At 34.7% G+C, this 27,215-nt stretch overlaps 1 protein-coding gene across 1 annotated transcript in view; it reads left to right on the plus strand.

Moving 5' to 3' along the window:
- LOC143913074 (extracellular serine/threonine protein CG31145) overlaps positions 1-27,215 on the plus strand; it is a 149,425-nt gene that overhangs the window by 13,519 nt on the left and 108,691 nt on the right. The window contains exon 2 of the mRNA XM_077432618.1: positions 4,460-4,566. The gene's annotated coding sequence lies outside the window, so the exon portion shown is untranslated. The remainder of the gene's footprint in view (positions 1-4,459; positions 4,567-27,215) is intronic.

Here is a 27,215-nt window from a genome sequence, read left to right on the forward strand (position 1 = left end):
ATTTGATTTGGTGTTTTATTAAATTTTACTCATTATGGACCGCCCGAATTTACCGAAAACTCTCTATGAGGATATGATAAATTAAATAGTTTAAAAAAAAAAGGTAGGATAAATTAAACTTAACTCCCAAGTATTTCTATCAATTAAATCGAAAAATGAAACACGCTTCTTTACGGTTGTGTTCATCCGAATGAATTATCAAATCAGTATTTCTCAAACTGTGATGATTGATTTATTCAATGCTGTATAAAATTTATAAACACTGCAATATATTTTCACATAATAAACAATATCTATCTTATAGATAATCATTTGAATAAAATATTCAATTTAAAAAGTACTATACATATATGCTGTACGACAAAAAACCGGTCAAATCTGATATGTGTGGTTTTTTAAATCTTTTCTGTATATGTATACATATTTTTATTTCGAATTATTATCGATAAATTACTTTTACGGCCCATGATGAGTTAAGTCTTCTTTTTTTTACTTTATGTTAATTGTATATTCATTTCCTTAATGTCGAACATTCCTGTTAAACGTCATGTATTAAGTTTTCTTGGGATTGTTTTCCGTTGTTTCTAGATATCATACAATGGAAATGATCTATGAATTATTTTAGGAAGGTGGCTAATTTTGTATGGAATCGCATCTGATTTACATAGATAAATTCAAAAAGAAACTAGATGATTTATGTGTATTTCAAGCTTTTTATTTTACGCTATGGACATTCTTTATATGTTCAATGTATGTATGTAGGAAGTATTGAGAAAATTATATCCTGACATAATTTTTCATGCCCCTTAATTTATTGCCTAAAATCTATTGAAATGGGTCTTGACTTGTGAAAAAAAATAATCTTATACATACATATATTTTACTAACAAAATCGCGCGCTATTACCTAGGGAACCGATCTTGATAAGGTAAACAAATAACGTTACTACTTTATGATAAAAGAAGCGTGTCAAATGTAAAAATTCGATTTCCGAAACATTAAATGAAAAAATATAACATTAAATCTAACGGAGGACTTAAACTCACGACTTCTCGATCGGTACTAAAATACATTGTATCTTTTTTTGTTTATCAGTATTTTGATATATGTAAGTATATTGTAAAAAAATGTTTACCAAACTGCTCCGAATTTCCGGGATCGATTCGAAATTGTTCTCGCATCATAAAAGAATGAACGAATTTTACAATGCAATTTTCTATAACTACACACGGTAGTTCTAAAATAATTATTTATCAGCAGGTATGGTATTTTCAGAGTATTTTTCGTTACTCGATTATAGACGGTACGAGTAGTGGGAACACTATCGTGTTCGCGTGCAACAACCAGATTGGGATGTTCAATCCTTAATTGGTACAGACTTTTATGGTCCTTTCATGCGATGCACACGAACCGAATTGTATCTATTATTTAAAATTCGATTCGACATTTGACTTTTCAAAATGACATTTTTAATCTATGTACAATATAAACCGTTATCTTCAGTGGGTAAACATATGTAAGTACATACATATACATATCTGTTTTACGTAGATATATTGTGCAATTGTATATGTCACAGTGAAATTATATTCCAAGTGCAAATATATTTTCACTGACGTTTCAGTGAAATCAATCAGTTTTATTCGTTTAAGATTAGATTGTTAGGGTTGGTATTATTTAAGGGTTAGGATAGGTTAGGTTAAGTAAGGGTTGGCCATATTCATTTATGATTGGGTTGTTAGGGTTAAATTAATAGAGTTAAACGTTGTATGTAAATTCATTGTTTGATACATTTTCACTGCTTGAATTGGTGAAAATATATTTTTATTTCAAATATGCTTTCACTGTAACATATACACAATCGATCAAATGTATTTACATACATAGGAATGATTCATATGGTAGTTTTTGTTTTGATTGCTTTGAAATTATTAATTATTAAAAGTAGTATATTTATGTATCAAAAATTATTACACTTTTTAATTATATATGTAGACGTATTTCTTTCTGGTATAGCACGGTGGATATGTTTTGCAAGAAAGCGGTATTTTTATTGCAAATCGACCGTTTCCTTTCTCACTTTATCTAAATTAATTGTTGAGGTGATTCCATTCATTCCATTCAAATTTCACCACATTTGAAAAACTGATCATAAATCGTTATCTCCACTGTATTGTATTGTAACGTAGAGATTAGGTGAGTGACGTTCGTCAACCACTGGCTTACTAGCACTGATCACTTGATCTCGCGTTCGCGCCAAAAAGACCCCGGCGTATAAACAATAACTAAAATACAAGTAAAAAAGTAATTCCACCTGCAAAGACCCACCCCTCTCCTTGAAAAAGCAACGGTCTATACACGATTCTAGTATGCGTATCTTTTCTATGTGATGGGGGTGGGCCTAAATCCTAAACAGAACGATCGTTTTTTTAATTTATTTCCTTTTGTTTCTTATTGAATATATTGCTCTTATTGTAACGTTTTTAGATGAAAGGCTCTTTCAGGGTATATTCGATGGAAAATTGGTGGCCTAATGTTGAAGGCTTTTATCGCTTCACTTCATCGGCCGTTGAAACGGCTTTAATAACACTAATAATAATTCAAACTATGTATCTACCGTGTTATAGAAACGGTGACTGTGTGTATTACATTTCATTCATTTCAATTATCAAAATTGAATCGCAAGCGTATTTTTTTAATAAAACTTGATGCACTTTTTAGTCTTGAGTTTCATCAACGACAGTCCTTGAATTTCACAAACGATGCGTTTTTAATGTCATCTTCTGTGCATTTTTACTGACGAGCGTTGCACAGCAATTATATTTTCCTCAATTGGGTAAATGCACGTTATTAAAAAAAAAAACAGAACTACGTTAATGCCACGTTATAACAGCACGTGTACCACTAACAACGTACATATGTATGTACGTTTAAATTGACGTCTACGAGACGATTTGTCGCGTGTGTGATGACAAAATGGCCAATTTTCCGCACCGTGACGACCTTCTAGTACATTTTTCAGATTTGCGAAATTGTCTCTCGCGTCCTTAGCCTCATGCCGAGTGATTTTTACTGTCCGTAATAAGCGTTATATGTGTGTATAATATGTACATATGTACATACATAGTTGCGTGGGTGTGCTAGAGTGATCCGAGAGCAATAGTCATCTTCCTGTCGGCCGCGGGGCAAAGTAGCCATTTCCTCTCTAGTACACTACTATTTACTACGAATTGGTCGCTTTTTGCCGGTCTTTACGTGCATGTACATACATATATATGTGCATTACTTTTCATCTCTGTCGGCCGGGCGGTAGGCAGAAAAATGCGCGATTGCTGTCGCTAAGAGAGATACCTGCGAAATAAAAGCACGCATACATAAATAAATACGCTCGTTGAACGGGCATTTTGTTTAATAAAAACACTCAAGAGGTCATTCTCTCACATTCCAAAAGGATAAATCTAACGAGATGATTAGAGAATCCTTCTTTACGAATTGAGTGGTTCAAGTTTGTATTGGTTTGATAAATTCATTTGTTACTTTTTATTTTTAGTATTTCTTTTTTAATTCCTTTTTTTGTTTTGTTTTGTATCGAATGACAAACTACATACTTGGATTCATTGGCTTTGCCGCATTTCCATTTATATTTATTACTACATAGTTGTTTTACCCGGTTTCGCTCAGTATTTGTAATATAAACAGCTTAAACATGGCAAATCCAATAGTAAATATACATTTGTTTGTTTATTAAATTTATTTGAATCGAAAAAAATATAATATTAAACTACTTGAATTGTCGCCATAGAAACTTTATTTTGTTTACGAAGTTTCCAACCAAAGATACTTACATATATACATACTTATATACATACAAAGTCTCTTTTGAAATTATATATTTGATATAATCGCCTTAATCTGTGACTGTGTATGTGTGTGTGTGTGTGTGTGTGTGTGTGTGTGTGTGTGTGTGTGTGTGTGTGTGTGTGTGTATGTGTATGTAGTAACGCTCTCCGTAGTATAATAGCCGTTTCAATTCGACATACGTCGCAGTTAAAACAATGCCAACATAATAACGAATCAAGAAAAAAACTTGTATATATGTATATGTATACTGATTGCTACTAATATTTCCTCTTGGAAAATAGTGCCACGAGCATTTAGCGCCATCTACTGAAAATGAAATCATAGTTATTTCCATTGTTTATATGTATGTACATACGTAGTTTTTATTTATATTAATGAAATTAATATAACATTTTACTTATGTTATAATAAATTAATATAAAATAATATAAATATAACGGTGAAATTTTCATCGGGTCCATCACTAGTACATCTATTATATAAAAGGCTTATATCTTCACACACAATAATTATTCGTACAGACAATGCGCATGCGTTGTCGTATTATTTTATTTTATTTGCTATTTTGTTTTTGTAATTTTATAATTTTTAATTCCAGGTCACATCATTGAGCAGTACGTTGTTCGAGTTCGCGTCTACGTCTCTTCAGAGATGAAATAAGAAGAGGCAGCGGTAATAATCGAGTTAGATAATAATAAGCTCGGGGTGAGTGATATTTTCACTTCATTGATTTAAAAGGCTCATTTACATATATATGTATGTACATATGTATATGCGAGCCCACTGCACATTGTTTACAGCGCGTGTATATTGCGCAGTGCCTACGTTATATTATTATTTATTTAAACTTACACCATTATGGAATTACAGTATTATGGAATCCCTAATGCGTCAAAATTTATACATACATAAGTATATACAATACAGATAAAAATACATTTACATATACATAATCCACGAAAAACAATAGCATTATAATAATAACAGATAAAGTAAAAATATCAAATAAACAGAGTATGTACATCCAATGTTATGTCATTAAATAAATTATGTTTAATCATTTTTTTTGCCAGTGGTGCTGTGACGTTTATTTATAGACTTTCATTATTGATAATGAACCGCATTTATTTGGACTAAGTGCGAAATTCATCACAGAACTCATGGATGAATCGGAATTGAGATCTGCATTTCGCTTAATGTCTTGTAAAATGGAATGAAAAGTGTACATAATTGGGGTGAATGGTTTTATTTTTTGTTTTTTAATTTTTGGCGTTGGAAATAAAATGAAATTTCCACGTGCAAATGTGTGAATTTGAATTTATTATATGGAAACTCGCGTATAAATTTCGTCCGAGACAACCTTTTTCGCAGAGGAAACGGCATAAGTTAACCTAATCGAATCGGTAAATCCTCGAATTTAAAAGATAAATGTATTGAATTCAAAATATAATAATATTATTAATGGGCATCTACGATTTATGTACATACATACATATGTATGTGGTTATTGATTGTTGTTCTGTTTGTGGCCACGTAATAATAAATTTGGTTTAAAATTTATGGTTGAAGATATTTCGGTAGTTTTTTACTATATTTTTGTGTGCGTTTGAACGGAGCCGTTGTTTGGATTTGTGGGTGTATAATGAATTGGTTAGTGTCAATGTTGTGTATTAATCATTTTGACACTGCTTAATCTTGACTATGTTCATATGTATTGTATATACATACATATTTCCGAAACACCAGTTTATATTGCTTGTATGTAGTTCTATCCATATTTTATGAGTGGATCGTGTTTATGGGAAAATATATATTTTTTGTTTTTATAGTATTTGTATGAATGTACCTGTCATGAAGTAGCTGACCCGATTCAAATGCAATGTTCTCTAATAAATTTCGATTTGCTATGCAAAGGTTTCAAGTTTGTAAGGAATTAGATTAGAAAAATGTAGATAGCATGCTTAGTAGTATACTATAGGAATAAGTATGTATGTACATTTGTACAATGCATGCTGGTATAAATAATATGAAGGAGATTTTCACATATTTAATATGGACTATGGCTAAGCTGAGTGTGACCGTTTTACTAATCTACATAAGAATATTAAATTGAAGTGCTATTATTGAGAAGGTCAGGTGCATTAGATATGGGGTCACCATGCGTCCCGTTTCAGCAGGGACAGTCGTTTCTTACGTTCTTTGCGTTCGTCCCGTCGTTTTAGTACAATTGTTTAAAAAGTTCTGTTTTGCCCGTCCACTAATGTAGATGAGAATTTTATTACACATATATTTACATATTTTTCCTTGTTTTTCCAAATGAATTTTTTTCCCAAAAACAAATATTATTATATAAATACACTTTAGGTATGTATGTACATACGATATATTAATTTAAAAGTAACATTTAATTTTTTTTGTTACATATTTTCGAAAAAAAATCACATTGTACTATTATTTTCATCATAATTATTTTTAAATAACTGCAAAATATCTAAAAAAAGATATTCTTTTAATTGCAAAAATTATGTATGTAATTTTACCAGAACGTAAATTCCTTTTCAAGATGAAAATGAAAGAAGATAAAATATTCTTTGGAAAATCTGAAAAATTTGTTATTATTTTTTTTGTTAATTTTAAAGACAGCCGGCGGTGCATGACTTAGAATATTGTATTTTTTTTTAAACTTGTTTCTATTTTCTTTGTTTACAAGAATTGTACATTCTGTAAAAAAAAAAATTCCTTGCCACTATTTAAAATTATTCCTTGTCAATTTTTTTGCGGTGCATCCCGTTTTGAGTCCTGGGAAATATGGTCACCCTAATTATATAAGTAATAAAACAGAACATATACATAGGTAGGTATATGTGCTAAAACTTGCAGAAAATTTCTGCAAATATAGTAGAATATAGTATTTTCTGCAGTATTATACTATCACATCTAGAGAATCGTTAGTGTCAACATGTCACACTTTCCTGTCATGGTTGCCATTGTATCGTGCTTCTTCAATCGATTTACACATAACTGTTATGTTATGTTCCGTAGCATCAATGCGAATTAATTTCGAAGTTTTAGACACGATAGCTTATAAAGATATAACAATAATTATAATTCTTTCGTACATACATCTCGTTGTTAATATGTGATATTTGATCGGCAGGTTAAGAGTTAATACGCTCTGTAGTGGAAGCGGACTCCTTGAATTTAGCCCCCAAATAAAACAGACGACTCTTTTTATACATCTATCGACCCAATGTGAACTCAAGATCCATATGGATGCGGTGCATCCGCTCTAAAATCGCCAGACAAATTGAACGACAGATTAACGGACGGCTGCTGATAGATTGCACATCAGATGACGGGTAACCTTTCGATGTGCACAGATGCAATTATTAAAATGGTAATTATTAAAATTGAGTTGGATCTTTCTGGCGAGTTTAATAAGGCAAGATTCGATAAGTTCCAAATCTTGCCTTATTAAACTCGCCAGAAAGATCCAACTCAATTTTAATAATTGCATCTGTGCACATCGAAAGGTTACTCGTCATCTGATGTGCAATCTATCATTCGAGAAAACGAGAATTACGTTTAAAGCTGCCGTTCTGTTAATCTGGCGATTTTAGAGCGGATGCACCAAACCCGATCCATATACATATGTAGATTTCAACTATGATTCATACATATGTACATATATAAAATATATACGAACATCCGTCTTCTTATATCATAAATAAGCAAAGTAACTGCTATGTATATGTAGGTAGATAGCGCCAAAATATTCATCGCAATCTTGCAAATCCGGTTTATCTTTTGATCTTTTACTTTTTTTTAAGTATTTTTGTTTACACTTTGATATTTTTCTCGTTTTATATACGTTATACATTTTGTATGTATGCAGGTTGAAGTAGCATGAGCAGTCAGTATTTTCTCGCACGTACATACCTATATTTACCTTATCGTGTTCTTTCAATTAACGCGCCGTAACTGAATACCTTATTCACTGTTCGGATTTGAATGAAAGTTGTTCCAATTGTCGCATACAACCTTCTGTCCATATTTGCACTAATCGAATAGAACATGATTACATTATTGGCGATGGACGGTGAAGGGCTCTCGGCTGGTGGGTGGGTAGGTGGATACTATATGATACGTAAATATACATATATAGTCTGTCTCGGATGTGGGTTAGTGGAATTTGGTCGGATGGCCTCGAAGTCGTTGTCTTGCACCAGTTGCAAGTTGGAAATAGTACCAATCGATAGCAAACTGGCGTGTCTGCCTCGTAATGCCCACCACTGTCTCGTTCTGGACTCCTCCCCGTCGAGAAATTACACGTTTCCACGACATTGATTCCAAACATTGTCCGTAGTTTATACTGCCGCTTCTCCCGGTTCGTTGTTTATGTTTTTGGCCTTGTGAAATTTGTACGTTTGTTGTTGCACTAAGTGGTCGGATGGATGGTTGGACTTGGTTGGTCTGCGTTGTGTGGGCCTGTCTGGAAGTGTGACGTTTTGATGTGATTAAGAAGGATTTGGGTACTGAAAATTTGTAATTATAAACTACATACATACATGCATAGCTAAAACAATCCAGCTTGGTTTGGACTTCTATTAAAGTCTACTGTAATTGAATATCTGTTGATTTAAAAGCAAACTACATATGTAACATATGTATATATGTATCAGTGGCGTGCGGTGAAAGTCTCCCTATTTTTGTCGCACAGCCTTACTTACATACGTGTGTGTGAGCAGGATACAAGGGGACTTGGTATGACGTCACCTAGTCCCCTTATATCCTGCTCGCGTAAGACTGTGCGAAAAAAACAGGGAGAATTTCACGGCTCGCCACTGATTTGTATGCATGTATATTTTGAAAAAAATAGCTACCTCTCAATGTAAAGCAATTATGTGTGTTATTTTCGAATGTATGTAGTTTTTTTTTTATTATTATTTATTTAGTAGATTCTTGTTGTCTTTTCATTTCATATCTGAAAGGCAGGATAGGGACTCTACTTTGACCCCAATTGAAAAAAAATTGATTGATATTTTCAATGATTGACTTTAACTCCAGGTCTCGAGTCCTATTGGTCGATGAGCTTTAATATTATATATCTGAATATTTAATCGTACGATTTATTTATGGGCACAGACATACATAAATAGTACGCGGTACGTGTTTTTGTTTAAGTTGTTTTAATAAGTTTTGTAAAAAAAAAACGCTAGCACGCCCAATATGTGCTATTGCAATCCAGGACGAAATTTGAACCTTGTAGTGTTTTCCTTGATGTTTTATCTTTGTATTGACATAGTTTTGACTTTGATCCGATAATGGTGATTCCCATATTTGAAGAAATGTAGGAGAAACTTGTTGAAGTCATGAGATCGTACGAATTAACAATGACATGAAGACACACCTATCACAGCCTGAGTTACCTGGCCGTACTTTTGAGTGGGTTCTTACCACTAAGCAATTCCTTTCCTGCTGTTCTGTCGCTCTTGTAGCGTCACAGCTTCAATATTCTGACTGAGAATTATTCTGATTGTATATGTACATATTTGATGATTTTTTTTCCAATTGTCTTTGTTTTCAAAAGAATGCTGAACGAATGAACCCCTTTGTCGAAAATTTGCTCAAGATTGCCTTTTCTTCTCAGCCTCACACGTATACATATGTACATACATACATATATGTATAATATTTATTTATTTATTTATTTTATTCTAAACAGACCATTGTGGCATAACAGGAATTCCTAAAGCGCCACAATGGTCAAAAAATATAACACAAAAAAAAACAAAATAACAATTAAACATAAATTAATACATAACGAAAATAATATACTTATAAATTATACACAAAAAAATACATTTGAACATAAACATAAATACATCCATACATAAACAAAAAAAATAGCATTTAATAATAACAGATAAAGTAAAAATATCAAATAAAAAATATAGCATAAGGAATGCCTTGCACCTACAGCCAGTTTCAATAAATATGTAAGAAACAACTACAAATACAAAACATCCCTGTAAGGCCCAAATGGAATAGAGTTAATCAAAATTTCACCCATAAATCACAATCAATCATGAAAACAATGATGAGCGCAGACTACCAGATAAATGGGTTAGAGTAATTTCCGACAATTTATGCTCACTAAGGTGAAAAATATCACATTCAGTCTCGGCAGCAACGATTTCATTAAGAAGTCGAATAGCTCTTGGAATATGAGCCATTCGAAAAAGAACTGTACGGGCAGGAGGTACAGCCAGCAATTGATGATGTCTACCACGCACATAGTGATTAGGGACATAAAGTCCCAACTGCTCCAGCAACAACGGGCATGACGTATTACCACGTAAGAGCAGGAGAACGAAACGAATTAATGAGAAGTTTCTCCGAAGTTCAAGGGAATTATACCCAAGCATGCCCAAAAGGAAAGGAGTGGGGTAGAGATATGGGTAATACCCATATTCTTTCCTATATAGGAAACGAAGAAATGCTTTTTGCACTTTCTCAATCATCAGAGAGTAATTTGCTTCATGCGGATTCCACACAATCGCATTATACTCTAGCTTACTTCTCACAAGCGAATTGAAAAGCAAGCGAGAAGACAAAGGATTGGAGAATAATCTTGCATATCTCAAAACAAATCCAAGTCGCCGAAAGGAAACGTCAGCGACTTTCTTGATATGGTTGTGAAAGGTGAGTTGAGGATCAAAAGTGATACCCAAATCGACTATACATATATTCCACACGCTTCAACAAGACGGATCTAATGGAATATCCGTGACAATAGAGCGAATGTGCATGTCCATAGCTCATAATTGCACATAATGTGAGCTGTCGTTTGTATCATATCATATTATGTCATACAAATATCTTTTATATGTATTTTTTCTGTTTGGATAGGGCAGATTTTTTTATATTCACAGATTGGAAAAATGTATCGAAAATGAGAAATTTAGCAATCGTTGTACTCGTAACGTAGAAGCGACTATTTTATACGCTGAAAAGCATCTAATTTCAAACACCAAAGCATCAAGTATACGTACATTAGAACAGGTTGGTTACATCGAATCATCATAAAATCACGAGCCACCCTTCTGCTGTCGACACCACTATAAAATTCTCCGATGACGTTAACGTTGAGGATACGCTTATCACAGCTGGAGTCAATCTAGGCATACCATGCCGTACGATCCAGTGTATTTGCACCTATAGTCAGACATCTTAGCCAAACAATAGGATTAGCGTATTTTTTCGTACTGTCATATTGTCTAAAATAGGGTATGTCGTCTTTGGTGAATTGAATATGAAAGAATAGTAGATTTTGAATGTGACTTCATGGCAGGTATATAAAATAGCTTTAGGCACTTGTTGAGAAAGATTTTTTCCCATTGGTTTTTCTGAAAATTTGGAGAGGGAATTTCTAATTTGCCGAGATTTTTCCGGTTGTGTCAATTTTTAAATAGAAATTTTTTAAATAGAGTTAGATAATTCCGATAGAATGGAAAAATTTTCGCAAGAGACACGTTCGTAACCATCAAGGAAATTGGATATATTTTTTATTGGGATTTCGGTCGGATTAGTTTAAATCTACGACCTGTCAACCGGTATGCGAATGCGGTAACAAGAGAACTATGCTGTTATTTTGTACAAAGCTATGCTATTATGTGGGTGTTGATAATGTGGTTTAAAGACAGATACATAGAACTCGTCTTCGTTATTTTATACAGTAATTGCAGGTAGTTTGATGACAATTTTCAAGATATATTTTCCTCGTATTTATCTATTTTTTTTTTGGTGGAAATAAATTTCAACTTGTCCGTTTTAATGTCCGTCGGGACAAGGTATGGGAAGACACGCAACGTAAAAATAAATTACCAAATGAAAAAGTCCTGGTATTTAGTCGAATAGTAAAAGAATGTTCAAATTTTAAATTCCAACGGAAACTCTGTATATGCGAATTGAGTTGAACTTGTGTAGACGCTGGAAATTTGATCTTTGAACCATGCCACTGACAGATATCGTTATCCATACATACAATTAAACACGATCAGGAAAAGAAAGTGAATCGATTAGCACGCGATTCACATTATACTTTGACCCCGGGTTTTGCTTTTTTTCGCATAGAATTTGAATACGACATGTAGACAGTTGCGTCATGAGTTTGTCTCCTGACGATATAGAGAGAGAGAGAGAGAGAGAGAGAGATACCTACATACATAATCTGGCTGATGACCAGATCCAGGACCCATCGGGGTATGTACCTATACATACATATGTATTTTGTGTAGATAGGTGCTCGTATGTGTTTCACGTCACCAAATGCGGACAATGGCCGGTGGCCAGTGGATAATCTGTGCATAATTCGTTTCGTATATTGGCCGTTTCCTGTCTGGTTTCGTCGTCTGTGCGTCGTTGTCTACAAACTATCCGACGTTCCGACGTGCTGTGGGTCGGGTTTGGGGTTAAAAATTGAGGATTGGCTTCAGAGGTGTCATCGCTGATTGTATTTTAAATGTCAAGCTTAGTCGCAGCGAGTGATGATGAACTCTTTATTATGTATATTATTGTGGCAAAATGCTTACCCTATTTTTTCGTGATATTTTACAATCGTTTTGACAGTGATACTAGTATATCTGCACGTTTGCAACTTTTCATCGGAATTCCTAGATGTGTCCGTTTCAAATAGTTTGTTTTTTCAACTCAAATAGAGTATCATTTGAGACGAGGCTTCCTATTAAATTGGTATTCTATGAATGTATGTATGAAACGTTTGTTCCATTAAAGTCCCATTAAATTGTCGATTATTTTTTTAAATTCTATAAAAGTATTCATATTCCATTTGAACGTTTCACAATCGTTGAAAAAAAATTACAATTGCATAGTTTAGTAGAAAAAATTGTAGTTCCATGAACGAGATTTAAAATCGCATTAACTCTAATCAAATTGGAGCTATGTACATACATAGCTATGTATACAAGTTTGCCAATTAAATTTCGATTACTTCACATTAACACTGCAATGATATTGAATTTCAAAGTAAAAATACGTTTAAATGCTTATCATAATATTGAATTGGATAAACTTTCAATTAGCATAAAAAAATATTTGAAACCGTTCATAATATTTACCACAAATGTTTATATATTTTGTTATACTTTTTTGTTAACTTTTTTACATATAATTAATTTTTTTATAAAGGTTTATTTATCAGTTTAGTCAAATTATACGATTCACGATCATTTCATCGCAGCAATTTTATCTACATAAGTGGATCTCATCGCAGTCAAATTCATCGCGGGAATAGGTCGCCAACAGATTTTATTTTTTGATAATATTATCACCTGTTAAAATCAGTTGAAATCTCGAGGTAAAAAATAATCTTCTAAATGACCCATATTTTTATATTTTCACACTGAGTCGCCTTTGAGTGTGATGTTTAAGAATTCGCTTGAAATCCCGGGTCTATCGCTTGGATTACATTGCTAATATTTTCCAAAATTTTATTGAAAAAAAATATAATCCTTATTTTAAATGTTCCACTAAAGAAATTCGTGCTCCTGAAAATGCTGAACCGAGATCAACATTGCTTTTATATATAAATATAAACTGTTGCATTTGTCACGACTATTATACGGTGATAATCTAAAATATTCGATATTCAAATCATCCACAATATTAATCTGTATTTTTTATGTTAAATGTACATACATATGTATGTACATATGTACATAATGTACTTCGTGAAATGTAAAAATATATAAACATTCCAATAAAATATTGAGAGCCTTTGACCATTAAACAAATATTTGGAGCAGAGTTGTTCGGAATCATAGTTTTTAGTTAGTTTTTTTTATCAAAATCAATTGAAAACTTTCAAGATTTCTTATATCAACAAAACAGAATAAATTATAATAATTTTTTTATTGCCGTATATTATAACTAGTTGCCTTGTGTGGACATAATTGAGTACTCAGTACAATATCGCAATTCGGATCAACGGAATTAATAATTTATTAATAATTAAAACTTTTATTAATATTTTTGAAAAAAAAATCTTTTGTTTTAAGCTATCCCCGCGATGAAGTTGTCCCGCGATGAAATGGTCATGCGATATTATGTCCGGATACCAACATATACCTACAAATATCTACAGGAAATATTAAAAATAAAAACTTTGTAAAAAGAGATGATTTGACCTTCATTATTATTTAAAAAAAAATTACATACAAGTGATTTACTGTAATTTTTTGGTCATTGGTCTGATCTATTTGTTTCAAAATTGGATTAGAAGCATTGCGACTATTCGTATATGAGGAATTTGAGTGGCGTGCAACAATTTTTCACACAAAAAATTGCATTTCATGATTTCGGGCATTGCCCGTATTTCCACGTCATTCAGACCGTTTCGCTTCGTTTCAATGAATGTATTGTATGCTTTATACGTCTGCATGGACATGCACAGATATCAGCGGTATATGTATTATAGTTTGTTAAACTCGTCTCAAAGTTTGCACTCGACCGGCTGCATTCATTGAAAATTCGCATTTTTTCAGCATCGATTTCAGCTTCGTTTTCAGCGCATACATGTACATATGTACCTATGTAAATGGTAGGTTGAACTGACCTAGTGATTTGTGTAACGATTGCCATGTAAGCGAGCGAACTGAAACAACTGCATTTCCGTTTGCATAGCGAGTAATAATTATTGCCTACCGAAGAACATCTCCTGTGCAATTTTCGTGACGCGTCAATTAATGCAATATGCATCGTCGTCGCCATTGTTTCGTTTGACGAACGCGCAAATTGCACGGATACACCACACCGTGTGCTATAAAAGTTTCTGCAATGTTAATAATAAAAGCTCGAGCGTCGCTTGCACAAAGTGCGATTACGCTGCGTTTATGTTTGCAATTCGTACCTAATAGGTTTTGTCGGTGTAAAATTTGTGAACATGTGTACTTTTTTAAAAATTGATTATTGAGATCGTTTTAGTGAAGTTTGCGTTGCATTGCTTCTTTAACTAGCACAATGTGCAATTTTGTTGAAGTTGATTATGCAATAAATGTTGGAACTTTTTTGCAATAACTTTTAAACAGTCATATTTTATACGATGTAATTTATTTTTACTAGCATCTTATAAAGAAAACATCATAGTTGCTGTCACCTTTGTCTTGTAAAATTGCATTGCAATTAACAATAGTTTCGTTTATTACGGTCATCAACGGGATTTTATACATTTGAAGCAATATTGCGTACTGACTGTCAGTCATCAGACCGACTAATTATTATTATTGTAAAAAGCAATATTCTTTTTTTGCTATTATGCGATAGGGAATCTCAGGTTCATGGCAATTTTATATGCAACACATTTTCATACTACAACTATTACTAATATACATATGTACATTCATATCCTCACAAATAGTTGTAGTTCTATGTCAATAGAAAACCGTTTTTGACGGGTCGTTTACATTAGAATTATGAATGTCGTATTAATTATGAATGTTTCGCTTGAAGCTTTTTACTATTTATATATAGCCACAGCGTAGTGTACTGGTAAAGCTATTGCATACCAGTGGAGAGGTCGTGGGTTCAAGTCCCCGCTAAACACGTTGCTGGTGAAATCTTGTGGTTATTAAGAACAAACACAGATCGACCGTCTCCTGTTAGAACTTTCTGATTTTTCGAGCTTAGTTGTTGTTACGGATCCAATTAATCGATATCCTCCACCCTAGTTTCTCCCAAATTCGAGCTATTGGCATCTCGAATTTATGTTTTAATTTAATATTTTATAAATGCTACCCACTTAATGTGTTTCTAGCAAATTTGCTGTGTATCGAAATATTTGTTGATTATCCTTCGATGGTTCTATTTTATTATATGTATGTACCGTTATGTTTGAAAAGTACAAAAATAATCTAACCAAATGTGTCGCCTTAGGGTGATTCATTTCATGGCATACATATGTATGAATGTATATGATGTGTGTACATATGTAATAAAAATAAAATATTATTATTATTACATATGTACACACAATACATCTTAAGTCTATTTTGACAGCTACTGATGCAATTATCATAATCTATTTTACACATGATTTTACTTTTTAGTATGTATGTATTTTATCTTATTTTAATTTTAGTGCTCAAGGCATTATAGGAATAAAAAAAGCTTTTTAAAAACAAACTTTTTATTAGATAACAGTAAAAAACTGTAAAACGTAAAGTAGTCTTAGAATAATTTCTTTATATTTCTTTATATGGTCATCGTTTCAATTTGACACAAGATTTTGATGTAAATTTGAATGATTAAACTCTTCTAGTTTCATGTCGGAGACATTAGCTTACCTGAATGTATTTATGTCGGTAAGAAATTAAGGCGACCTTAAGAGTGGAATTGGTGCAAAATCAGATCACAATTTTTTGACCGGCAGGAATGTCACTGAACAATAGAGTGAAGCGAATAAAAAGTTTGTAAAGAGAATTCAAATGCTTCTCATTGAAAATATTTAAATTACGATATGATTGAATTTTCGCACAACTTTGACACAATACTGCTGACCTACTGTAAGTCGCCAAGCTGACTAATTATTATTGTTTTCGTTTAGTACATATTAGTGCTGTACGATGAATAATTTAATTGGATTACATGTAGCTCTACGTCAAAAAACGTCAGTAAACGTGAGTTGGGTTTGCAAATTTGACGAAATATCGACGTGACAGTCGTGCAATTGACGCCAGTGCAGTTCACGCAACCGCGTGTGCCGTTGCAACGTAATGCTGCAATGAGCGCGTCTGCCGTTGCGTTCGCGGAAATGCACTCCCAAGTCACGTGTCGGCTAAATCTAATTAACGGGAGATTCTTTTATTATCATTTTATTGTATTGTAATGAAAGTTATTCGTCGATAATAAAATGAAATGCAATAAAGTCGGAAAAACGCCGGGGAACGGGCGTAACGATAGGCCGCGACGCGACTCTCACGGTGTTGCGTTCGCACGTGTTCCCACGCGTTGTGCAACAGATTGGGTTATTTAACTCGTTGAGCACGCGAACGCCGGCGAATATTAATCGATTTGACGTTAAGGTCGATTTTGGCGCTTAAATTTCGGCTGATGATACAGTTTTATGCAGGGCTGTGGAGTCGGATCAAAATTTAGCGACTGTGACTTTATTTTATGATACGACTTCGACTCAAACTTGAACGATTTTAGTAAGATCGAATTTTCTTGCCAACGCATAAAATTGTTGGCAAGCAAATGTCAAAATACGTTTACTTATAATGGAATTCATGATTTTTGTAAATAAATCATTAAATTGTAATTTACTTCAATAAAACTGGAGACTCTACATACATAGTTGTCATATACTGTAATACTGTTAATTAAAGAAAATAATAATAATAAGTCGTAGTCGGTTGATTTATTTCGACTCCGATTTCGCAGCCCTGGTTTTATGTGTAAACAATGATAAATTTTATTTATTTAGTATGACAATATTTTTTTGAAAAAAGATTCTCCGTAGTTGTTTTTATTTATCCTCTAGCGGTGCTACCCGGCTTCACTCGGTAAATGGATATGCAGTCAAGTATTGAAAATACCGTTGAACCACGAAAAAAATCTTAATTTTTTTTTATTAAATTTATTTGAATCGAAAAAATTAATATTACTTAACGACCGACCAATCGAAGACTTTGACGACAGCCAATAGGAAGCGAATTACAGTCGTTTCGGATTTATATATGTATAAGATTTTATTTATAATTTTATTGATATTTTGTTAAATAATTTATTTATCTACAAAAACAATAAAAAACAACGATGAAATTTCCATTTTTAATTCAATTAAAAATGAAGCGGTGATTCAAATAATAATTCATTAGATAAACAAAAACAAAAAATATATAATGTATAGTTTTAGATCCTGTTATAATGATTTAATATATGTATTTCCAAAGACATTAAAGTAGATCGAATCGAACGATTTACGTTGATATAAATACATATATCTGCCCACGATTTAAATCCAAAAATATTTGTATATTTTAATTTCGCCTACTCTAATATCACTCCTCAGTAGATCAACTCTTATTATTCGCTCAATTTTTATTCTTACTATTATTATAATAAATGTGATCAGCGAAAATACCCGGTTCTGTTTGGCTTCAAATACACATACATATGTACATACAAAAATAAGTAGTTAGATTCACTTTATTATTAAATAAATTGGTTTGATTAGCATTTATACGTATGTATAATAAATACGTGCTAATAATCATACGTGCACGGCGAAAATCATTTATTAATAAATATACTATTCTATTCTTACAGTCGCATCTGTAATTACCATGCATATTATTGATTGATTGTATCAAATTACCGAGCTGCTAGGTTGGCCGCACACACGCGAAAATCATCCTTATATAAATTATACATATGAAGATCACAATAAATAATGTAATTTCTCGGTCGTCATCGCGTTAGCTATGAAACGGTGTGATTTTAATGAAAAATGCATGAATCATTTTTTTTGTATCTAGGTCCGCGTATACGCGACCGCGACGGTCACGACTGAGTAATTTATTACATATCATCATCATCATCATTTCAATCATCGTAGTATGTATCGCGCAGTTCATGACCTTGAATTGAAACGATTCGCATTTATATTTTGTGTTGTTAATGTGTTTGCTTGTTGCAGATGCGTTTATTGAGGAACGTTCTTAAATTTTCGATTAATAATGTTCAATTGGTGATAAATTTATATTATGTATATAGTAGCGTTGTGCCCGGTGATATTTCAATGGATGTTTTTGGAAAGGAATTGACATGTGAAAATTTTACTGGATAATTTGACACGTAAAAATTTACAGGATATTGCACTTTGGGACCTAAAGCTTGGGTATTTCAACAAACAAATTTCTAACGATGTACACAAACAACTAATACATGCTTTAACAGCCCAAGGATCGGTTAAATTTTTTTATGACTGTCGAAATATAAATCTTCAACATTTGCGTGGGCCCTTTTGCGCGGGTCCATTTCCAACCTCAAGATTATGTACATATGTATATACCTATGTAACAACTACCCACTGAAATAAAAAGGGGAATAAACAAATTTCCGTGAATAATATAAACTGAATTGCTTAAAACAATTTTGATAGGACCATTCATCATCAACCAGCGATTTAAATTTATTTCATACTTTCAAAATAACAATTGATTATACTTCGACAATATAGTAAGATTTAAATACACAATTTTAAACATTTTCCGAATATAAAATCTTGATACATCCACGTATGTATATAGAAATATAGGATAGGGGCCTTCTCCCCAAAAGCCCGATTTTCGATTAATATTAATCGAAAATATTATGCATTGTTTTCTACCGAAAGTAAAAGCCGCTTTTATCCCGCATTATTTTATGATGCATTCTATTTACCTAGGACAAGGGTTAAAATGAAATATACAATGTAATTTATGGATCTATTTTGCTTTTGCCATTTTTCTTGTTCCTAAATTTGTTTATTCCCATTTTTGAAAATTTTATTTATTTTTTACCCTTGATTTTTAGCGTGATGGAAAGAAGAAAATTTTATTATATGGGGGGGGGGGGGGGGGAGATAATTTTTTTAACCCTGGATGAGCCCCTTTCGAGTCCTGGCAAGCACTGATTTCAGTCCCATTCCACCACCGGCTATCTCATTCCATCCCCGCGCGCTCACCCAGCCGTCCGTGTACAAATGAGCATCTTCGTGAGTGTCTTCGTCAGTGTTCACGGCGTGATATATTGCATTTTTACGAAATTCTGATATTTTTAATATTATTTTTTTTATCTTCATAATTATGTATGTGCATGCAAAAAACATTCACACATTTGCGTTTTTTTATATATGTAGATATGTATTTTGATTTCGATTTTTGTAGTCAACTACTTTAAAAATTACATACAGCATAGTTTTTTTATAACAACTTGGATTTAGTGTTGGATTCGGATTTGAATGTTCGCTACAGGTGAAAAATTGCCTTAGTGGATCTTCGCCAAGTTTTGTGTATATATATATATTTTTCAACATATCGCAACGGTTGTAGCGTAATAATATATACATAAATACATGTGTTTTCTAATATCGCAATGAAATATTGTGATGCTGAATTTAAGGTCGACAGACTATTGGCTGAATGGTCACTAGCTTACAGACGCTTGGCCGAACGGACATTAGGTCGACGGACATTTGGCCGAACGAGCACTTGGCTGAATGGGAATTAGGCCAAAAGAAATTTTTAATTGTTTAAATTTATCAAAAATATCAAATTAAAATGAGATCAAGGTGATTTCTGAATGTATCTGATACACAATCGGCCAAATATCCGTTTGGCCAAAAGTCCGCGAACGGAATCTAATCGCCGAAATTACATATACATATATAGTTGTAAATTTTATTATATTATTTAAATCAAACCCCGATGATACGAAATGTCATGCAAATTTGTTAGGCAATCTGTCGAAATGAATTTGTGTACTTATATATATGTAGATATAAATTTAAATCCAATTACTTTCGCTATTAATTTATACAAAGTAGTTATATAACATCTTCTAGATATGCTGATATCACGTTGGATAACGAATTTTAATAAAATAGCACAATGTGTTTGGCAGTCATATCCAGTATTGAAGTCGAAGTTTTTTACGACACCACATAATTCCGATGCATTTTTTTGGAATCAACACAATTTTCTATCAATTTTTTATGTCAACAGTAAGGTAGTACAATTTCATTCGTATTTTGACATCAAGTGTCTATGTCGATGTCGTCATAATTATATTTTTAATGAAACTGAATCATTATGTATGTTTTTTTTTTCGTAAATTCGATTGCGATTCTTTGCGAATGTCCCAAAAAACTCGTTATTGCTCAAGATTAAATTTTCGAAATAGTATAACGATTCAAACAATAATCTCAAAGTTCACATTTCATTAAAACGCTTAATTCAAATTTATTCAATTCGTCCTCGTTTTACAACCACCATTCTCCAAGTGCAATTTCTATGCAAGATTTCCCTTGACGACCTTCCGGTTGAACGATTTTTTTATATAGAATAGCATATTTTTTTTGGCGCACGCCAATGTCTTTCACTTCTGCCAACTTTCGCGCCACCACTGCACTTAAATTCTCATGTTAATATTCCTACGGCGACGTCCGTGGACTTTCCTTGATTGCGCAACGTGCGATTTTTGCGTACTAAAATACAAAAATCACGGTTTGCCGCAATAGGTACATTTAATATACAATGTATTCACTGTCGCTTTTGACGTTTTCGATGATTTTGTATTGGCATCATCGTCGTCGTCAGCTGTTTCATCCGCGTAGAAATCTCGAAAGACCGGTCAGTCGACCTTGAGGGATTAGCCTCTGTCGAAACGCGGCGCGTTATGCGTGTAGCATTCACGTTTTGTACGAGCTCGTTATATGAAATTTTCGATCAGGCTCGTTTCGGGGGGTAATTGTGATGAATATATGGGTCGAATGTGTGTATGTACGTATTTAGAGCTTTCTCGTTGTGCCGGTCAGCACCTGCTGGCCAACTGTTGTTGCTTTACATTTTTTCTCGAGTGCTAATAAAGAAACCTTTTTGACTGTCTTTATTGATGATCGTCGATTTTTAAATGACGGGGTGTGTTGACTTTCAAATTGAAGGTTAGTGCATAGGTCAATCTGCCGGTAAGTGTGTTCTGGTAACTTTCGCTCCGTGTGCTTTGTCCCGTTCCACAGGTTTGATTTGCCAATTGAAGTTGAATTACTTTGTAATTCACGGTTTTATTTAGTTTGATATACCTGTTTGTTTGTGTGATTCAAATATTGAAATCAATAAATAATCGATTGTCTAGCAATTTTGCAAACATGGTGATTTCCAATGACAATGCAACATTCTATCAAAATTTTAGTCAACTCCTCCCCCTCCCGCAGTTATTTTTTATTTCTATGAAAGTAAATTGTTAAATTGTATCCGTTTATTTATGTAGATAACATATCAAGTAATCAAATTTTTTTCAAGTAAAAATAATTAAATTTTTTAAAATCATTATATTTCACTGCTTTGTCGCTCGTTAAATGATCCCAATTGTCGTTTCGATAAGTTGCCCAATTGATTGCCCTCTACACAGCTTATATGTTTTTTTTTTCAATAACTTTCCTTTCAACTTGACCCTCGTTAAAAATGTTAATTCATTCATAAAAAGTGGTATTTGGTATATCGCCTCTAACGTTTGTTCTAATAATTGTTATCCAGCTTTTACGTGGTAATACATCGTGATGCCCATCGTTGAACAGTTGGGACTTTATTTATTTATTTATATAATTTTATCTATTTAGCTAATTTAAAAATATATTCTTAATTATTTAACTCTAAAATGTTATATATACTTGTCTTAAGTATTAATGTGCGTGGTAGACATCATCATTTAAGCCGTTATATTTGAAAGTGAAAATCCACTTTTCTTGATTTCGAGAAATATTTTGCAAAATATTAAATACTAGCTGTATTACCCGGCTTCGCTCAGTGTTTATAATATAAACCGCTTAAACATGACTAAGCTAATTTAATTAAAAAAAAAAAAAATTAAAAAAAAATTTAAAAATTAAAAAAAAAAAATAAAAAAAAAATAAAAAAAAAATAAAAAAAAAAAATTAAAAAAAAAATAAAAAAAAAATAAAAAAAAAATTAAAAAAAAATTAAAAAAATTTTTTTAAAAAATCAAAAAAAAAAAAATCAAAATTTTTTTTTGCCTTCTAGGGCTTCGCCCTCGGCGCCCCCCTGAGCCTTTGCCTTCTAGGGCTTCGCCCCTCCACGCCCCATGAGCAATTGCCGTTTAGGGCTTCGCCCCCCTTAGTTAATGCCTTTTAGGGCTTCGCCCCTCCGCGCCCCCATGATTAAATGCCGTCTAAGGCTTCGCCCCCATGATCAGTTGCCTTTTAGGGCTTCGCCCCCCGCGCCCCCAAGATTAATTGCCGTTTAGGGCTTCGCCCCCCTTAGTTAATGCCTTTTAGGGCTTCGCCCCTCCGCGCCCCCATGATTAAATGCCGTCTAAGGCTTCGCCCCCATGATCAGTTGCCTTTTAGGGCTTCGCCCCCCGCGCCCCCAAGATTAATTGCCGTTTAGGGCTTCGCCCCCCTTAGTTAATGCCTTTTAGGGCTTCGCCCCTCCGCGCCCCCATGATTAAATGCCGTCTAAGGCTTCGCCCCCATGATCAGTTGCCTTTTAGGGCTTCGCCCCTCCGCGCCCCCATGATTAATTGCCGTCTAGGGCTTCGCCCCCCTTAGTTAATGCCTATTAGGGCTTGCGCCCCATGAGGCTGGGCCCCCCGGGCCCCCTTCGGGGCCCCACGGGGCTGCGCCCCATGTGGCGCCCCCTTTTGAGCCCCATGGGGCTGCGCCCCATGAGGCTGGGCCCCCCCGGGGCCCCACGGGGCTGCGCCCCTTGTGGCGCCCCCTTTTGAGCCCCATGGGGCTGCGCCCCATGAGGCTGGGCCCCCCGGGCCCCCTTCGGGGCCCCACGGGGCTGCGCCCCTTGTGGCGCCCCCTTTTGAGCCCCATGGGGCTGCGCCCCATGAGGCTGGGCCCCCCGGGCCCCCTTCGGGGCCCCACGGGGCCCCACGGGGCTGCGCCCCTTGTGGCGCCCCCTTTTGAGCCCCATGGGGCTGCGCCCCATGAGGCTGGGCCCCCCCGGGGCCCCACGGGGCTGCGCCCCTTGTGGCGCCCCCTTTTGAGCCCCATGGGGCTGCGCCCCATGAGGCTGGGCCCCCCGGGCCCCCTTCGGGGCCCCACGGGGCTGCGCCCCTTGTGGCGCCCCCTTTTGAGCCTCATGGGGCTGCGCCCCATGAGGCTGGGCCCCCCGGGCCCCCTTCGGGGCCCCACGGGGCTGCGCCCCTTGTGGCGCCCCCTTTTGAGCCCCATGGGGCTGCGCCCCATGAGGCTGGGCCCCCCGCGCCCCCTTCGGGGCTTCACGGGGCTGCGCCCCTTGTGGCACCCCCTTTTGAGCCCCATGGGGCTGCGCCCCATGAGGCTGGGCCCCACGGGGCTGCGCCCCTTGTGGCGCCCCCTTTTGATCCCCATGGGGCTGCGCCCCATGAGGCTGGGGCCCCACGGGGCTGCGCCCCTTGTGGCGCCCCTGGCGGGGCCCCATGAAGCTACTCGCCTTGCGCCCCCGCGGGGGTGAATCCATTGAAACGAAAAAAAAAATCGGCGCCCATGGATCGAAAAAAAAAAAAAATCGAATCACGTGTTCGATGACGTCACCGATCTACGGACGACGACGACGACGACGAAGACGACGACGACGAAGACGACGAAGACGACGACGACGACGACGACGAAGACGACGACGACGAAGACGACGAAGACGACGACGACGACGACCAAGGATATTTACATACAAAGTCTCTTTCCAAATTATAGATTAGATAATGTTGTGTTTAACTATATTTAATATAAAACTACTAGAAACTTGAACACTATTTAAATAATAAACAAAAAAAAATTGTAATACGTTTATTCTGCTTTTCCGAGATTCTGGACGTACCGAATGATGAAATTGTTATCACATCGAAGATGTGATAACAGATGGTGATATCAGATGGCTACCAATAGCTGTCCGACATCTTAAGAGGGCTGGACAGCAGCGCCTTGTCCATACAAACGTACTATACTTCTCCCTTCCTCAATTATGGCACTAGAGAAATTATTTTTTAATATGCTATGGATATCCACCATTGGGGTGCATCTATCGTTTTATTTTTTTGATTAATTATTTTTTATAGGAGCTAGGAGCCGCCAAACATCTATAAAATCGCCTCTTTTTTACACCCACGAAACGTGTCCAGCGGCTTATTTAACGGTCGATTTAAAAAATACGCCGATAGATGCACAGAAAGTATCTTTCTCATACCGATGATGAAATTTTTTTAAAGATTGGTCCAGTTTTGGAGGAGAAAATAGGAGAATACGAAACCTCGATTTTGTCAATTTAAAATACATTTTATCTGGTCGAAGCGCAACTGTCGCATTCACTCAATATATATATATTGTCGCATTCACTTAATATATATGTACATAAACTCAATATATATATCGAAGAAAGGAACGGTAACAAAATTAAGGTTTCGGGTGTATAGCCCTCTTAATGAAATCGTTGCTGCCTGAATGTGATATTTTCCAACTCAGTGACCGTAGATTATCGAAGATTATTTTAAACTATTTGTATGGTAGCCTGGGCTCATCATTATTTTCATAATTGGATGTGATGTATGATCTCCTCCATTTGGGCCTCGCAGGGATGTTTCGTATTTACGGCTGGTTCTTATATTTATATTGGTGTTAGATGTAGATATAAGACATTTCCTACTATGCATTATTTTTATTTGTTGGTTTTACTTTTTTTAAATAAAATGCTATTCTTTTTTATGTATTATGTATGAATATATTTTTGTATGAAATATATATATATATATATATACATATATATATATATATATATATATATATATATATATATATATATATATATATATATATATATATATGTATATATATATATATATATATTTTTTTTTTTTATCTCTTATATATATTTCGTTATATTTTCTCTTGTTATATTTTCGACCATTGTGCCGCATTAGAGTTTCCTGTAATGCCACTATTATCCAAACTTACATACATACATACATAATATCACAATTTTTCCGATCTAATTTAATCAATTAATTGATGTAAGCTTGCACTTCGGATTTGACCGAATCCACGTCGATTACACTCGTGAATACCTGATAAAACAAGTACCTAAAAGCTTACCCTAATTAGTTTAAAAACAGCATTTAGTTTAATGACTTTCTTTCTGAACGCCTTACTTCTCCATATAATAGAACCATTATTTTTTTATGATCGTAATAATAACAGCCATTAGAATTGTTACTATCACCTTTCAGTATATTTCTACTTGGATACTTGCGTCATAGCGCTTTTTCTCTCGCTTGTGTATAAGACAGTAGCACGGCAGCGAAAGGGTTAAGTTGAAAGAGTGCACGCGTTCAAATCTCTATTGTTTTGGATTTGTATGCGAATTGCGTGCGGATCGTTTGCATAATCGGAAGCAGGCGATTCGTCAGGTTAATTAATTTATATATGTATGTGTGTAAATAATAAGAACTGAAAAGAGATTTCGAGAAAAGTGAAAGGCTTCCTGCTCCCTATTTCGATTGTTTTCGTGTGAATTTAATTATGTCTCTATTGTTTGTTGTGTTTCTCGTCGTTAACCCCGAGCGTCACCTCGTCTTGACACGTGAAGACCACTTTTCTGACATTTTCGTGTTTTTTTTTGCGAGCTTCGCATTTTCGCCGTCGGTGTCACGACCGTCGACGCGGAACAGTGGCGCCGCTACTCGGATGAGAACGCGAAACGTCATCGCCATTGTTCGCGTTCGCGCTCTTTTGCGATTGCGATCTCTGACTGAGGATTGATGGTTTTGAATTTCACGGTTGGGATGTGGAAAATTTTCGGATGCATGGCCGAGTTGGATTTTTGTGTAATATTATATTATTATGGTGTTATCATGTATAAAAGAACAATTGGTGTTGTTAATCGGTTGTATGTATGTATGTACACACACACACACACATGGGATAATGCGTTTTATTGAATAAAAACAATGAATAAATTGGAAATTATCAAGGTTGTGGGCGGTTGGCGGTTGCTCTAACAGGGTCGCATTATGTATATTAATATTCATGTTTTCATAAAAATTCTTACTAAGATTTTATTTTAGATATTTACAAGGGCATACTTTTCGATAGACGAATCAATTTTAAATATATAGTCTCGTTAAATATACATATCTTTTTCTCGTAAGTACATGTGAGATGAATATAATTTATTTATTTTTTTAAATTAAAATACACTCAACGTAATATATTTTTAAAATAAATACAAAATTTTGACTTTTTTCACTTTAAAAAGTTTCTTAGTAGATAATACATATGTATGTATTTCTAATGGGAAGGTTCGTCTATGATAATATTTTATTTTTAAATGACGATGGCTAAGCATTCTTTGTTCCGACATCTTTAATTTTGGATGTATCGCGATTTGACGAAACTCTTATAGCAAACAATTTCGAAAACGAAAAGGATCGCTTCAGACTGATACGTAATAATATTTTAAAATAATATTCATAATGTGGAGATTAGGTAATTGGTGCTCGTGGGCCACTGGCTTACCATCACTAATCGCTTGATTTCGTGCTCCCGCCAAAATGACATCAACGGATGAACGAGACGT

The sequence above is a fragment of the Arctopsyche grandis genome, chromosome 6, assembly GCF_051622035.1.
Source record: "Arctopsyche grandis isolate Sample6627 chromosome 6, ASM5162203v2, whole genome shotgun sequence".
NCBI classification, from domain to species: domain Eukaryota; kingdom Metazoa; phylum Arthropoda; class Insecta; order Trichoptera; family Hydropsychidae; genus Arctopsyche; species Arctopsyche grandis.